Source organism: Astatotilapia calliptera, chromosome 3, assembly GCF_964374335.1.
Source record: "Astatotilapia calliptera chromosome 3, fAstCal68.1, whole genome shotgun sequence".
NCBI classification, from domain to species: Eukaryota; Metazoa; Chordata; class Actinopteri; order Cichliformes; family Cichlidae; genus Astatotilapia; species Astatotilapia calliptera.
This window is the reverse complement of record NC_137424.1, coordinates 76329379-76344084: the sequence shown is the minus strand read 5'-3', so window position 1 is coordinate 76344084 and position 14706 is coordinate 76329379. Positions and strand designations below refer to the sequence as shown.

General features: G+C 40.8%; 1 long non-coding RNA gene across 1 annotated transcript; it reads left to right on the top strand.

Annotated features, from left to right (window-relative positions):
* Positions 1-5508: 5508 nt before the first annotated feature.
* LOC145422718 (uncharacterized) lies at positions 5509-14574 on the top strand. Its single transcript, XR_013904005.1, has 2 exons — positions 5509-5676; positions 13758-14574. It is a non-coding gene; the product is annotated as an uncharacterized LOC145422718 (long non-coding RNA).
* Positions 14575-14706: the final 132 nt, after the last annotated feature.

The window sequence follows — 14706 nt, the reverse complement described above, 5'->3', positions numbered from 1 at the left end:
ACGAATCAGCATTGCAGTTGGTGGTTCCTAGAGCAGTCCAGAAGGTGGTGCTCTCCTTGGGACACTCCATTCCATGGGCTGGCCACTTGGGAAAGCACAAAACCATGGCCCGCATTAGAAAATATTTTCATTGGCCTGGAGTGCGCTCGGATGTGACACTGTTCTGTAAAAGCTGCCCTCAGTGCCAGAAGTCTTCTCTTAAAATCCCCTCCAGAGCTCCTCTCCAGTCTCTACCAATTATCAGCACTCCATTTGAACTGCTAGGAATGGACATTGTTGGTCCTCTAGAAAGAAGCAAGGCAGGCAACCGTTACATGCTGGTTGTGACAGATTACGCTACAAAGTATCCAGAGGTCTTTCCTTTGAGATCAATAAAAGCCAAAGCAGTCGCTCTCTGTCTCATACAGTTCTTCTCAAGGGTTGGTTTTCCTCGTGAGATTCTTACTGACCGTGGCACTAACTTTATATTCACTTTGTTGAAGCAGGTGTAACAGCTCCTTGGGATTAAGAGCCTGAGGACAACGCCATACCACCCTCAGACAGATGGCCTAACAGAGCGCTTCAATCAGACCCTGAAACAAATGTTACGCAAATTTGTCAATGAAACTGGTACAGACTGGGATCAGTGGCTGCCCTACCTACTCTTTGCATATAGAGAAGTACCCCAGGCTTCTACAGGTTTTTCACCTTTCGAACTATTGTATGGCCATGAGGTACGAGGCCCCTTGTCTCTTCTAAGGGAGACTTGGGAGGGTGACCAAGAAAGATCACAGGCTGTCAATGTTGTCTCTTATGTTGTCCAGATGCGGGAACGGTTGGGGAAGATGACGGAGCTGGTCCAAGCCCACAAAGCAGAAGCACAGCAGCACCAGAAGGCCTGGTACGACCAGTCAGCTCGGCAAAGATCCTTCAGTCCTGGTGAGAAGGTGCTAGTGCTTCTTCCAAGTGATGACAGTAAGCTGTTAGCAAAGTGGCAAGGGCCATATGAGATCCAAAAGAAACTTGGACAAAAAACCTATAAGGTCGCTATTCCAGATCAGCCCCGCTCCAGCAGAGTACTGCACATTAACCTGCTTAAGGAATGGGTGGAGAGGCCAAAGGCAGATGTCTTTCTGATCCGGGAGGTTTCGGAGGAGGAGGAAGTAGATGATCAGTATCTGCCAAAACCCACTCCTCGGATCTCAACCATCTTCCTGAGGAAAGACGGGCTCAGGTGGTCAGTGAAAATCCTGGTAGAACTGACATTGTGGAACATGACATTGTGTTGAAAGATGGAGCTTCTGTGAGGAGAATGAGTTACAGGATACCTCAGCGTCTACTGATCCTGTTGAAAGAGGAGATCGACCTGATGTTGTCACTAGGAATCATTGAAGCCTCGAAGAGCGAGTGGTGCCACCCGGTGGTCCTGGTGCCAAAGAAGGATGGCAGTATCCGTTTCTGCATAGACTTCAGGTACCTGAATGCAATATCACAATTTGATTCATATCCAACTCCCCGCATTGATGACATGGTTGAGCGCCTTGGGAAGGCCAGATACCTGACAACAATAGACCTCTGCAAGGGTTATTGGCAGGTACCACTGACTAAGCGCTCAAAAGAGCTGACTGCTTTCCGGACCCCGTGGGGCTTGTTCCAGTTTAAAGTCATGCCCTTTGGACTGCATGGTGCCCCAGCAACATTCCAGAGACTGATGGACCAGATGCTGTCTGACATGTCTGATTTTGCTGCAGCCTACCTTGATGACATAGTGATTTTCAGTTCTACCTGGGAAGAACACCTGAAACACCTGGAGAAGGTATTGGGGCGTCTTCAGTCTGCAGGGTTGACTGTTAATCCAGCTAAGTGTGCCATTGCCAAGGCTGAAACTGAGTACCTTGGGTTTGTGATTGGAAATGGAGTAATAAAACCTCAAGTCAATAAGGTCACCGCCATAGAATCCTATCCCTTGCCAGAGACCAGAAAACCGCTGAGATCATTTTTAGGTATGGCAGGATTCTATCATCGGTTTATTCCTCATTTCTCTGCCAGAGCAGCTCTTCTGATGGATCTGACTGGTGCCCGAAGTCCCAATAAGATCACCTGGACAGAGGAGGCTAAGATGGCTTTTCAGGACCTACGACAATCTCTGAGTAAGAGCCCAGTCTTGCACAGCCCTGATTTTGAGAGAAATTTCATTCTTCAGACTGATGCCTCAGAGAGAGGATTGGGAGCTGTTCTGTTACAGGGACCGCCTGGAGAGCGTCATCCAGTGGCCTTCATCAGCCGCAAGCTGTTTCCGAGGGAAGTGCGATACCCAACCATCGAGAAGGAGGGACTTGCCATCAAATGGGCCCTGGACTCCTTTAGTTATTATCTTCTCGGACGGGAGTTCATATTGGAAACAGACCACAAGGCTCTTCAATGGATAGAGAGAATGAAGGACACAAATGGAAGGATCACGCGATGGTATCTTGCAATCCAGCCATTCTGGTTCACTATCAACCACATCCCCGGCAAAGATAACTGTACTGCAGACTGTCTCTCTCGCTGTCCCAGGGAGAGCTCTGAAGAGGGGGAGTGTGTGATGGCTGCACTTACAGCCACACAGTGGTAATATCACCATGTTAGTGTAGAGGCTTATAAGTAACATTGCATTCACATTTCTTTCTTTAAATATAGGAATTTATTTACAGGACAATAAATAACTGGTTTTGGTTTAGAGTTAATTCACATATCCACATAACACTGCATTCTAAAATAAGTGCAGACATTTTAGTTTACACTGTTATGTATGATTAATTTTTTGTTTTCTGAGTTACCTTAGTTGCAGCTGTTCCAGTCCCTTGATTAAGGAGCCAAGAGGTGGAAAAGGGGCGGAGCGAGCTTTAAAGGAAGACTACAAATTGGTTCACGCCATAACTCAGGACCATGGGGGGAATTGGAGTTCATTATGTTTGGTTCAGTTAGGTTTTGTGTGTTTTACCCCTTTTTGTGGGCTGATCAGCCATTATTTAAGTTTCCCCTTTGTCTCATTAAGTTAGGTCAGTTTGTTTGAGTTATCAGTTGTGTTGTCAACTTTGAGTAGAGTTTTGTTATTTTGACCTCTTTTATGGGCCCAAGATTTTAATTCTTTTTGTATGAGTTAACCAATTATGTTTTTTGGGTTAAATAAAAAATCATTTTTTGGACCTTAACCTGTGCCTAAGTTTCCTTCACTGCTCGGTCCATCACAGTTAACATATGGCCAGTGTTGGGGAGTAACGGAATACATGTACCGCCGTTACGTATTTAAAATACAAAATATGAGTAACTGTATTCCGTTACAGTTACCGTTTAAAAAGGTGGTATTCAGAATACAGTTACTTTGTTGAAATAAATGGATTACACTGCGGTACTTTCCTGTTTCATTTTGTCGCGGGTCAGGACTGTTTGGGTTTTGTTTGACAGCTACGTTCTGTTGTTCCAGGCGGCAGTGTTACGGTTGCCATGGTTACAGGGCGAAGCTCTCTCTCTCTCTCTCTCTCTGCGACTGTGTAGTTCCCTGGGTGAGAGAGCGCCTTTTCATTGTTGTTGTTGTTGTGCTAAGCTAACAGGCAGAATGCTACAAGCATAGCTCTAAAGAATGTAGCATCATAGGTAGTGTAGTCTGTGTTGCAGGGAGAATGGACTGCCATACACGTTATGGGTCTGTGAGCGCGAGGAGGAAGAAAAAGGGGAGTGGAAAGGTACGAGTTGTCATCGAGCAAAAAGGGGAGCTGGAACCATGTAAATATAATAATAACCACTTCAGCCAAGAAGAGTGCCTGACGAGCCCAGCTGTAAGTAAGCTATTAAGACTCGACTGTACACCGTGTTCGTGTTTTACTCCGAAAACAATAAGTTCCGTTGGAGCAGCCTTTCAATGCCTCTCTCTGTCTTTCGCAAGAAAAGTTGACCCACACAACAAAGTAAAGCTATTTTTCGGCTACGAGCCGACAGGGACCCCGCCGTATTAGTCAGAGGTCCCTTTACTACAGTTCGGAGTCGCGGACCTTCAGTAATAGTAATAAATCACACAGCAATAGTACATTCACGTTGTTGTAAAAAGCATGATAATATATTAAGTAATCCAAAGTATTCAGAATACGTTACTGTCATTGAGTAATGTAACGGAATACGTTACAGAATACATTTTGGGGCATGTATTCTGTAATCTGTAATGGAATACATTTTAAAAGTAACCTTCCCAACACTGCATATGGCATAGAAACTGAACATTTAACAGTATTTCCTGAAACCCCTCTTGTGTCTGATCATTTCCTGATAACATTTACTTTTACAATAATTGATTACACAGCAGTGGAGAGTAGACTTTATCAAAGTACATGTCTTTCTGAAAGTGCTGTAACTAAGTTTAAGAATATAATCCAAGCGCTGTTATCATCTTCAATCCCCTGTACCAACAATGAGCAGAGCAGCTACCTGAACTCTACTCCAACAGAGGTCGATTCTTTTGTTAATGGTTTTACCTCCTCACTATGTACAACACTGGATACTGTAGCTCCTGTGAAAATAGAGACTCAAATAAGAAGTACCTGACTCCGTGGTATAATTCTCAAACACGTACCCTAAAGCAGATAACTTGTAAGCTGGAGAGGGAATGGCGTGTCACAAATTTAGAGGATCATCATTTAGCCTGGAGAAATAGTTTGCTAATTTATAAGGAAGCCCTCCGCAAAGCCAAAACATCTTACTACTCATCACTGATTGAAGAAAATAAGTGCAAGCCTAGTGTCTTTGAAGATTTTAAGTCATCCAGGTCATCGTAGTCTAAGGAGCTTAAAGAGAAAAGCGTCACCTCTTACAGTGGGGCAAAAAAGTATTTAGTCAGCCACCGATTGTGCAAGTTCCCCCACTTAAAATGATGACAGAGGTCAGTAATTTGCACCAGAGGTACACTTCAACTGTGAGAGACAGAATGTGAAAAAAAAATCCATGAATTCACATGGTAGGATTTGTAAAGAATTTATTCGTAAATTAGGGTGATAAAGAGAGATAAAGAGAATAGGATGCAACTTTTGATGCGAGTGAGCTTTATTTTGTAAGATGGGTGGAAACAAACAGAAACAGCAAGGCCAGGATAAAACTTGAACTGGAAAAAACTAACAAAACAAACCTGAAACCAAGAACAGAAATGCAGGGAGACACGGAGAGAAAACACAGAATTGACCAGCAACCATGGAACACAGAAACAGAAACCAAAAGACTAGAAAAAATAAACAATGACAAAATCAAAGTTCAATAATGATACAAAAACTCAAAACACTGGGTCACTGACCCAGGACTATGACAGTGAATACTGAAGACCCCGTGACTTACCTGACAGCAGAGATCCTCCTCTGATCTGGAAGCCATTGAGTCTGTGAGTGAAACTGAAAACAGCAGACAGGAAGTACAGTCAGTCCTGGCTCCCCTCCCTCCTCTACCACCTTCACTGAAACTTCCTTTGAGTCGTGTTTTTGCTCAAACTCACATTCAGTGTGTGGAGCGTCAGCAGCTTGAAGCAGCAGTGTTGGAGTTTTCCACTTTTCTCTCCTGTAGCTGGACTCACTCAGAGGAAGCTGCTAGTTTGGTCTGAGCTCAGTCTGATCGTCTGTGCGTCTCTCTGTACTGAGGATGAAGAACTTCCTGTTTCCTGCTTTGGCGCAGTTGGGTGATGTAAGAGTCAGAGCTTTATTCACCTTCCTCTTGTAAATCCTGTAGCTTTGCCCACAGCATAGGTCTGTTTCATTCTAAGGTTCAGACTTCTGAACTCTGCCTGCAGCTCAGAAAATATTAAGATGGAATTGAGATGGAATGTTACCTCTCTGATGTGGAAGGAGCCTGAGCTATTTCATGAGGTGTCCAATTCTAAGCATGGCTTGGGCTCTGGAACCAGTCTCCTAGAGAGGAACTGGATTGTTTCAGTCTGGAGCTGCACTCAGTAAGAGGCAGTGGTCAGGCATGGGTAATCTTGTATGCCCACGGCCTGGCGCCAGTTCGTTGGGGTTTTATCAGCATCGCTTTGAGATAGAATATTTCTCATCTTAGAGATTGCGTAAATGCAAGAAAAGCAGTCTTGCACATTATTGAATATGCATATTAAAGTCATATTCTGAGATCTTTTGGGGGTTTTTTTGTTTTTTAACACTAATGTCCTTTTTTCATTGGTACTTACTTGGCTTGACTCACAGCTCGTCTCTACTTGACTGGGTTTTGGTCATTTTCCAGTACAGTCAATTACATATGGAACGCCAGGACTGCCATAAGGAATTAATTAAATACACCATTAAATAATTAATTAAATGTGGCAATAATTAATTAAAATTGGAATTAATTAATTAAATAAATAGTTATGACACATGTAATTAATTAATTATTGACACATTTAATTAATTATTTATGTATTTCACATTTTAATTAATTATTGACACATTTAATTAATTAATTATTGACACATTTAATTAATTATTTATGTATTTCACATTTTAATTAATTATTGACACATTTCATTAATTATTGACACATTTAATTAATTATTTAATGATATATTTATTTATTTCATTTTGGCAGTCCTGGCGCCTGGCTCTCATCATGAAATAATTTTATCTGTCAGCCTCACCCATCAAACTCAGGGGGCGGGGTTAACGCTGATCGAGTCAAAACCATTGCTTTGGCCTGGTGGCCATTGTTTCTTGCACACAACAACCGGCATGTGGAAGCTAACAGAACTGAGCTTTGAAAAACCCTGTTTGTGTGTTACCAAATACCGTTTTAATATTTTTTTAGCCGAGAATGTAGTGGTTTAATCTTCATGTGTCTGGTCGGTTTGTCAAGATACAGCCTCTTTGCAAAAGTGTTTCGATGATTTCGGAGATGTCTGCCCAGTCTCACGGCAAAGCGTGGGATAGACCCGCTCGCCTCGCAAGCAATCCCACCGACAAAGCGCAGGCCCCGGTACACAGCTGTAGTAACCCCCGCTGACTTCTTTTACTGAGGTTATATTTATCGATGTTTTATTTCCTGATGTTCTTATGTGTCCTACGTGTTTCAGTCGCCAATTCTGAATTATAACTAACATTAAAAACATGTTTAAGGAGGAGAGAGAGCAAATAAATCTGTTTAACATCTGATCTTTGGGTTTTTGTTCAAACACATAAAAGAGATAACGTTGGTGTTTCCGTCATGTAGTAACTGCTGGCTTTAACTGTACAAAGGTTGTTCGACACTATGAAACACATACAGACTTCATGATGTTCGGCTAATATTTTTATTGTGAATATTAATCATGCTGACCTCGCTCTGTACACCACGCAGCGAGGTCAGCATGTCCACGATATCCTCAGCTCCATGAGTTAACACAAAGTTTCCCAGCTGACTATCTAACTGCCAACTATTCCAGAGACGTGAAAATATACAGCATAAAGAAAAGTGTAAGAGACTCAGCAGCAGATTAGAATAACAGTTATACATTTAATAAATCACCAAATGAATCCAAGAAACGAGCAAACCTGTTCCGACAATTTGAATTTGTATTCCCTCAGCTGCAGACTCGCTGCTGTTTAAATGTTTGAAAAGGAAGATTAGATATAAACAAACGTCAAACATAGACTCAGTCTGCCTTCACATTTGATATGAGGCCAGCACGTATAGTGGCCTCAGCAGGCTATTACTGAAATACACGTGCTATATCATAAACTATGATATAAACAGGGAGGTCCTATTAACATGTTTAGTTTTAAAGGACACCTTCCTGCCTTTAGTCTCCTTCATGAGCAGTATTAGTTTTCTTCTAACATCCAGAAGTCTGCACAATGTGTTTCATAGTTTGTAACAAGCCTTTGACAAGTAAACATAACATGACCGAAAAAGAAAAAAAAAAAGAAAAAAAAAAGAGAGAGAGTGTTGACATAAGAAGAGAAAATGCTCTCAATTATGGAGACAGACAAATGGTTCATTTATGTTTGATGTGTGTTTATTCCTCCCTAAATATCGTCGGTGAAGTTTGCCATGCACGTCAGATTTTCCTGCGCATTTTTATACCTCTGCCAACAGAGAGAGAAAAAAAATCACATTCTAACAGACAGCTGGTGCTTAGAATACAGTTGAATAACTATTAAAACACAGATGATATTTAGATGATAGTTCAGTCTAACACATGTGCCAGTGAACCATTAAACGTCTGTGAAACTATGCAGTTATGAAACGTAACTTTAACCTCAGCCAAACCGATTTGCTCAGTTGTAAATAAAACAGCGAAGTAAACGTGACCCGACAGACAGAACCTGAGTGAATGAAGTCCAGCGTTTAACCACTGAGAGCTAAAACTCAGCTGAGGTTTGAAAGCTGTGTGCCGGTGATTGGACATCAGCCGCTGATAAAGCTGTTCGCCTATAAAGTGCTCTGTAAGGAAACGAGCTCCAGCAGCTCTGCGCTCGGGGAAAACACTATATTTACTTATCTTGTGCAGAAAAATGCGCTGACATTGCGTTATATCGAGCACCAGCTGCCCAGTTAAACTGTGACTATCACCAGGTAACGTAGGCGTGTTTCTTGAATTAGCAGCAGGTGTTAAACAGCTGACAGATGAGGAGGAGGATGCATGCAGGTAAACTGAGGGTCTGTTGAGCTGATCGCTGGTTTCGTGAGAAAAATGTCAGCTCGTTCTTTATGTTACAGAAGCACAGAGACACAAGACCAGGCGGAAAGAGACGATCGTTCGGTGAAAATGAGAATCTGCGAATGCAACATGTGGAACACGGAGAGTGGAATATCTAAACAAACCGGTTAACGTAACCCCCTCGGTGCACTCTGCATGCTAACTGTTAGCAGAGCTAGTGAAATCTCTGAAAACATCTGAGCACTTTTGCAAACATGTTCTATGTTGACAACCTGACCAGACATACGTCGCGACATTCGCGGCTAAAACACTGTTAAAAGTGTAGCTGGTGACAGAAAAACGGGGTATTTTAAAACTACACCACCACCATTGCTGCCTGTGATTTGATCTGCATTCTGGGATAACTGGCTGCCCCAAGTCTACACAAGCAATCGATTTTCTAGGATCGACCTGTTTTGACTTACTTTGCACGGCAACCAATCAAATGTTAGAGAAGCTGCATGGGCAGCGTTAACCCCGCCCCCTGAGTTTGATGGGTGAGGCTGACAGATAAAATTATTTCATGACGAGAGCCAGGCGTCAGGACTGCCAAAATGAAATAAATAAATATATCATTAAATAATTAATTAAATGTGTCAATAATTAATGAAATGTGTCAATAATTAATTAAAATGTGAAATACATAAATAATTAATTAAATGTGTCAATAATTAATTAATTAAATGTGTCAATAATTAATTAAAATGTGAAATACATAAATAATTAATTAAATGTGTCAATAATTAATTAATTACATGTGTCATAACTATTTATTTAATTAATTAATTCCAATTTTAATTAATTATTGCCACATTTAATTAATTATTTAATGGTGTATTTAATTAATTCCTTATGGCAGTCCTGGCGTTCCATAATTACAAACCTAATGTTTGTGTGGTCGTTAAAGCAACATGGCCAAGGGTCCTGTATGTGACACTGATTCTATTTATATTATACAAAACCCATTTCCAGAAAACTTGGCACTATTTCTAAAACTGCAATAAACACTAAAATCTATGATTTGGTACGGCATTTAAACATTTAGTTAGCGGGCAAAGGGGTAAACAAAATATTTCAAGAAACACATTTAAACATTGATGCCTGCAACACATTCCAAAAAAAGTTGGGACATGCAAGTTTACCATTGGGTCACATCCCCTGTTTTTTTTACAGACTTTATGTCTGTGAAGCCAGCCTGTTGTAATTTATGCAGAATGAGGCCTGTTGAAATACACATGGAGTTGCTAGGAAAAGAGCATATGTCGCTCCAAAGTTCCTGTGTAAGCCTTCGCATCAATAGTGCCTTCACAAATCCCCCATTACATGGACACTGATGCACGCCCATTTATCACAAAGGTTTGTTTTTGCACCTTTCTTTGGTAACAATCTGGAGCAGGGGTTTTTTCTCGTCTTTGCAATGTATATGAGGTCCAGTTATCCCCCAAAACAAGCTGAAATGTGCACTCGTCTTACCACAGAACTCATTTCCATAGTCATGCGTTCCATGTCAGATGATCTTAAGCTGAAAAAACTTGTTCGCATTTCTGCACGAAATTGATATTTGCTTCCTCTTTCCTCTCTGCTGGCAAAGACTGAACCTTTAGTGGATGCTTCCTTTATACCAAAGCTTGACATGCACACGAGTTATCTCTTAACCTGCTAATTGAGACGATTAGTAGATGCAAAATTGGGAATAAGTACAATTACTTTGTTACTGTTCTTAAGTAGAATTGTCAGATATCTGTACTTTACTTGAGTATTTATATTTTTGCTCCCTACATTTTTAAACAAATATCTATACAATCTGTACAATCTGCACTTTCAAAAAGACTCCTTACTTTAGGTTCAGTGGTATCATCTGTAGCATTTATACTTGGGGGTGTTAAAGTGGGATGGAGGGAGTGCAGGTGTCCTGTTGTGTTTGTGGTACTTCAGAAATATAAGAAAGAAAGGGCAGAAGAGGAAAAAGAGAGCTTAGATTTAAAGGGAAGGACTGCTCAGTAACACTTGATAAACTGCAAATTTAAAGCTTACACGTGACGTCATCATTTTACTCACATATTGGATTTGTATATGATGTGATTTGATAAATTATGTATTTTGATTTATACCAAATAAACTGAGTAGACTGACTTTGTGTAGTTTTGTGAAGGATAAACAGGTTAGTCTGCATTAATGTGGTGAATTCAGAGTGTCTGTGGTGCTCATGGTCAGATTAAGGTTTACATCAAGTATAACAGAGATTAATTTGCATTTAAGATAATGATGTTTGGATTAATTAACTGAATTTTTCATATATACTGGTATAAAGACAAGTATATAGTATATTGTTTCAGTGTAGGGGATAGATAGCAGCCATGATAGCTTGTGAAACTGCTGATGTCTTGTTGAATTCAGTTGTGTAATTCCACAAGGAGCAGCAGGTCAGCTGATCACAGTCTAAACAGAAAATCTACTGAAGCTCACATTATAAATTATTGTGAGCTGTGATTCATTTCCCTGTCCTGAGACTCTACACAGATCTTAGGGTTCCCCCACTTGCTGAATCTCACTTTAAACCCTGAATGTTCTCATTTTACTGTTTAGGTCAGGGCTCCGGAGCCGCATGTTGCTCTTTAGTCCTTATAGTGCAGCTCCGCGTGGTTTGGGAAAATAAATTAGAAGTATTTAGCTGAAGTGTATTTTATTTATGTTAGTTTTTTTTTAACTTGTAGTTCTAAATTGGAAGATTATTGTGATATTGAAATATAAAAATAAAATTATATTCTATTATTTTTTCATCGCTCAAAATAAGCGTCACACTCGCGGAAGCCGGTATACCCGCCAAAACGCCGTGCATTTATCGAGACTTTCAACCCCAGATAGGCCAATTATGGATCTTCGGATCCACATTATGTCAGCAGCTGTTCTCCACTGTGAACTATAAACAATGAAAGATGTTGGCAGATGTGTAAAAATAACTCAGTTGTTTGGTGGTGGCTTTGGCGGAGCTGCCACAAGAGGCCAGGTGGATGAGGGAAGGGGAGGCAGGAGGAGGAGAGACCCGAGGCGGCCACCGGTCCGAGTGTCAGGTGAACTGAACTTCAGGTAAGAAGTTATGACCTGCAGTCTATCTGGGTCAGATATAAACCAAGTTTAGGTGGAGTTTATTTTCGTTATGCTGAGTTTTTACAGTCAGTTACAATAGCTTGTACTGCGTGCTAGCTAGCATGACGGAGTTTCTATACAGCTGGGTGGGTGCTAGGATGTTACTGATGTTAAACTTTATTTAATTCATAAGGTTAGTTAGTAGAGTTGTCAACCGTCCCGTAAAAAACGCAATCGTCCCGCATTCAGAGAAAATATTACACGTTTGGTGCTGAAAAGGAACTGAACGGAAAAGGAACGCAGTTTGTCCCGGACTTCAGCTAGGATGAAAAAAGACACAAAGCTGGAGTTATTCTGTGTCTTTACCCTGTCAGCTGCCTCTTCTTCTTTCATTCAATCATGAAACTGATCAATGATCAGCTGATCGGTATTTCTGGCGCAAGCCCCGTCTCTTGTTTGTTTATCGCCCACTTTGCACCAGAAAGAAGAAACCAGCAGATGTCGCACTAAACAACAGCTGCGCGTTTAAGCTTGATCAGCTGTTGTTAGAATTTATTTAATATTAATTTCTAGTATCAGCTGATGTTTGCTGGAACCACAGCTGTAAACCTGCTGGTCATGATATCGGTTTGGTTATCTGGTGAGAGGGAAACATGAGGATGAAACCAGGAGATGTCCTTACTGAATCATCAGAGCTGAACAGGTGATGGAGAAACAGGTTTACCTTTCAGGTGACATGAATGAGTTGAAGGGAAGTTATGAACTGTTTCTGAGAGACAAATAACACCAGCATCCTTTTCTAAGCAGCTGACAGCTGGTAACTGTTCAGGTGCGGGTCTAGCAAAGTTTTGCCAGGGGGGCCAGGTAGGGCATTAACAGGGAAAGGGGGGCACAAAGAAATACTTTCTTATTCTCATTTATAATGTCTAGCTTTTAACAAATACTCTCCAAACCTTACAACCAAAGTTTTTATCTGACGTAAAATGTATAGAAATCATACATATACCAACAAGACTGTACATCACTGTCACAACAGCGTTTCTTTTCATTCAAAGGCTTTATGGATTTTCCTGTAATACCTGGTGGGCCGGTCTCTAGTCAAAATGCCCGGACCGATTTTTTTTCCCAGTTCAGCCCTGGGCACGACACGGAGAGAATTAATCTGAGAGGGTGCATTAAAAAATAAATGGCCAGAGGTACACATCGCAAATTAGCTCACATAGACTCATTAGTTGCACCTCTTCTTAATGACGGTATCTCAGCTAACAACCCCAACTACCAGATTCAACTTGTAATTGGCTAAAAATCACTTAACCTACTGGTGAGAGGGACGTTGCTATCTGTCAGTTTTTTCAAGCAATGTTGAAATTTCCACGTTCTGACACTTCAAATGCTTCAGTAATATAGAGCGTTATTAAATTTATTGCTAATGCAATTATATGGCACAATGACTTCTGAGGAAATTTTAGATGGCACTCGTCATCAAAAAGGTTGCCTACACCCGATAGGCAACAGGAAATAGTACTTTAACTGCAGATTCATACATAACAGATTCAAAGTAAGACATTGGAATTAGAATTTAAAGTTAAGGATTTTGTTATTATCATGTACTAATATTACATTATTTTTATCATTATTATCCTGTTAATATAGCACAAGGTTCTGTTTCCTTGTTAGTAGAATTATTCTTCAAAGAGCTACTTTTTCACTTTTTCACTTTGAGTATCAGAGCAGGTACCTTTTTAATTTTACTTGAGTAAAAAAGTTGCTTCAGTACTTTCACTGGAGTATTTTTAAACAAAGTTATCTGTACTTCTACTTAAGTAAAGAAAATCAGCACTTTTACTACCTCTGGTTATTTGTTGCTACATTTACAGGCTTATCTGCCTCTGTCTCATTTTTTATTTTTAGAGTGTGTTGCTGTCGTCAATGTTTAAATGTATTTATGTTTAGGAAATGAAATTAAGTTTGTTGGAGAAAATATTCTAACCTCTTCATTGTTCTTTTGCTTTAGTGTCAGCGTCTTTCTGTTACGGCGGGGTGCGCCGATGTGAATGGAAACAGGACCCAAAAGCAGATGCTGAAAGGCGGAGTTGCTGGCTGAACAGAAGACGATCCTTTATTTGGATGTTGGCACACGAAAAAGCATGAAGCTATGAAAACTAAGAAAACTGTGAACACTCAGAAAACTAAAGGACTAAGAAACTCAGTGAAAATGCGATGACAAACTATGAACACTGAGTAAACTATGACGAAACACTATGGGGATGCAAACAGACGACCTGACAATGACATGCAAAAAACAGAAGGCTTAAATACACACATGAGGTGATCAGGGGAAGTGGAGACACACATGGGAACACAGCTGACACACATGAACTTAACGACAGGACAGAAGGAGTGAAACTGAATACACTGACCGTGAATACAGACTTTCAAAATAAAACAGGAAACATGGAGATTAAACAAGACACATGAACCGGGGAGACGTAGTACAGGGGAGATGACATAACTGACAGCATGGACTTGACAATATAAGACACGCAGACATAAACACACGAAGGGCAAGGGAGACTTAATACACGGGTAATATGTACAAATGGCTGGACTGCCTTAGTGACCCTAAACAAAGAATAAACATCAAAATAGGCTAAAACACAAAACACTGGGTCGCACGACCCAGGACCATGACACTTTCCCTGCTTGTTATTGCGTCATCCCTCATTCTTCACTGTGTGTTCTGTTCGCCAACTTGCCTGCCTGTTAGTTTTGCTTTCCCAGTTTTCTGTTCTGTCTGCAATCCCACAATAAAGCCGTATGTTTTGAGTTCACTTTGCCTCTGTGCTTCCAGCTCTTGGGTCCACCATTCCTGCCTACCTTCACACAGCCATGACATGAGGTTTGCACATGCTTCCCTTTGGGAGTATCAGTAGAAGGCACAGCATATATTTTCAATGCTGTAC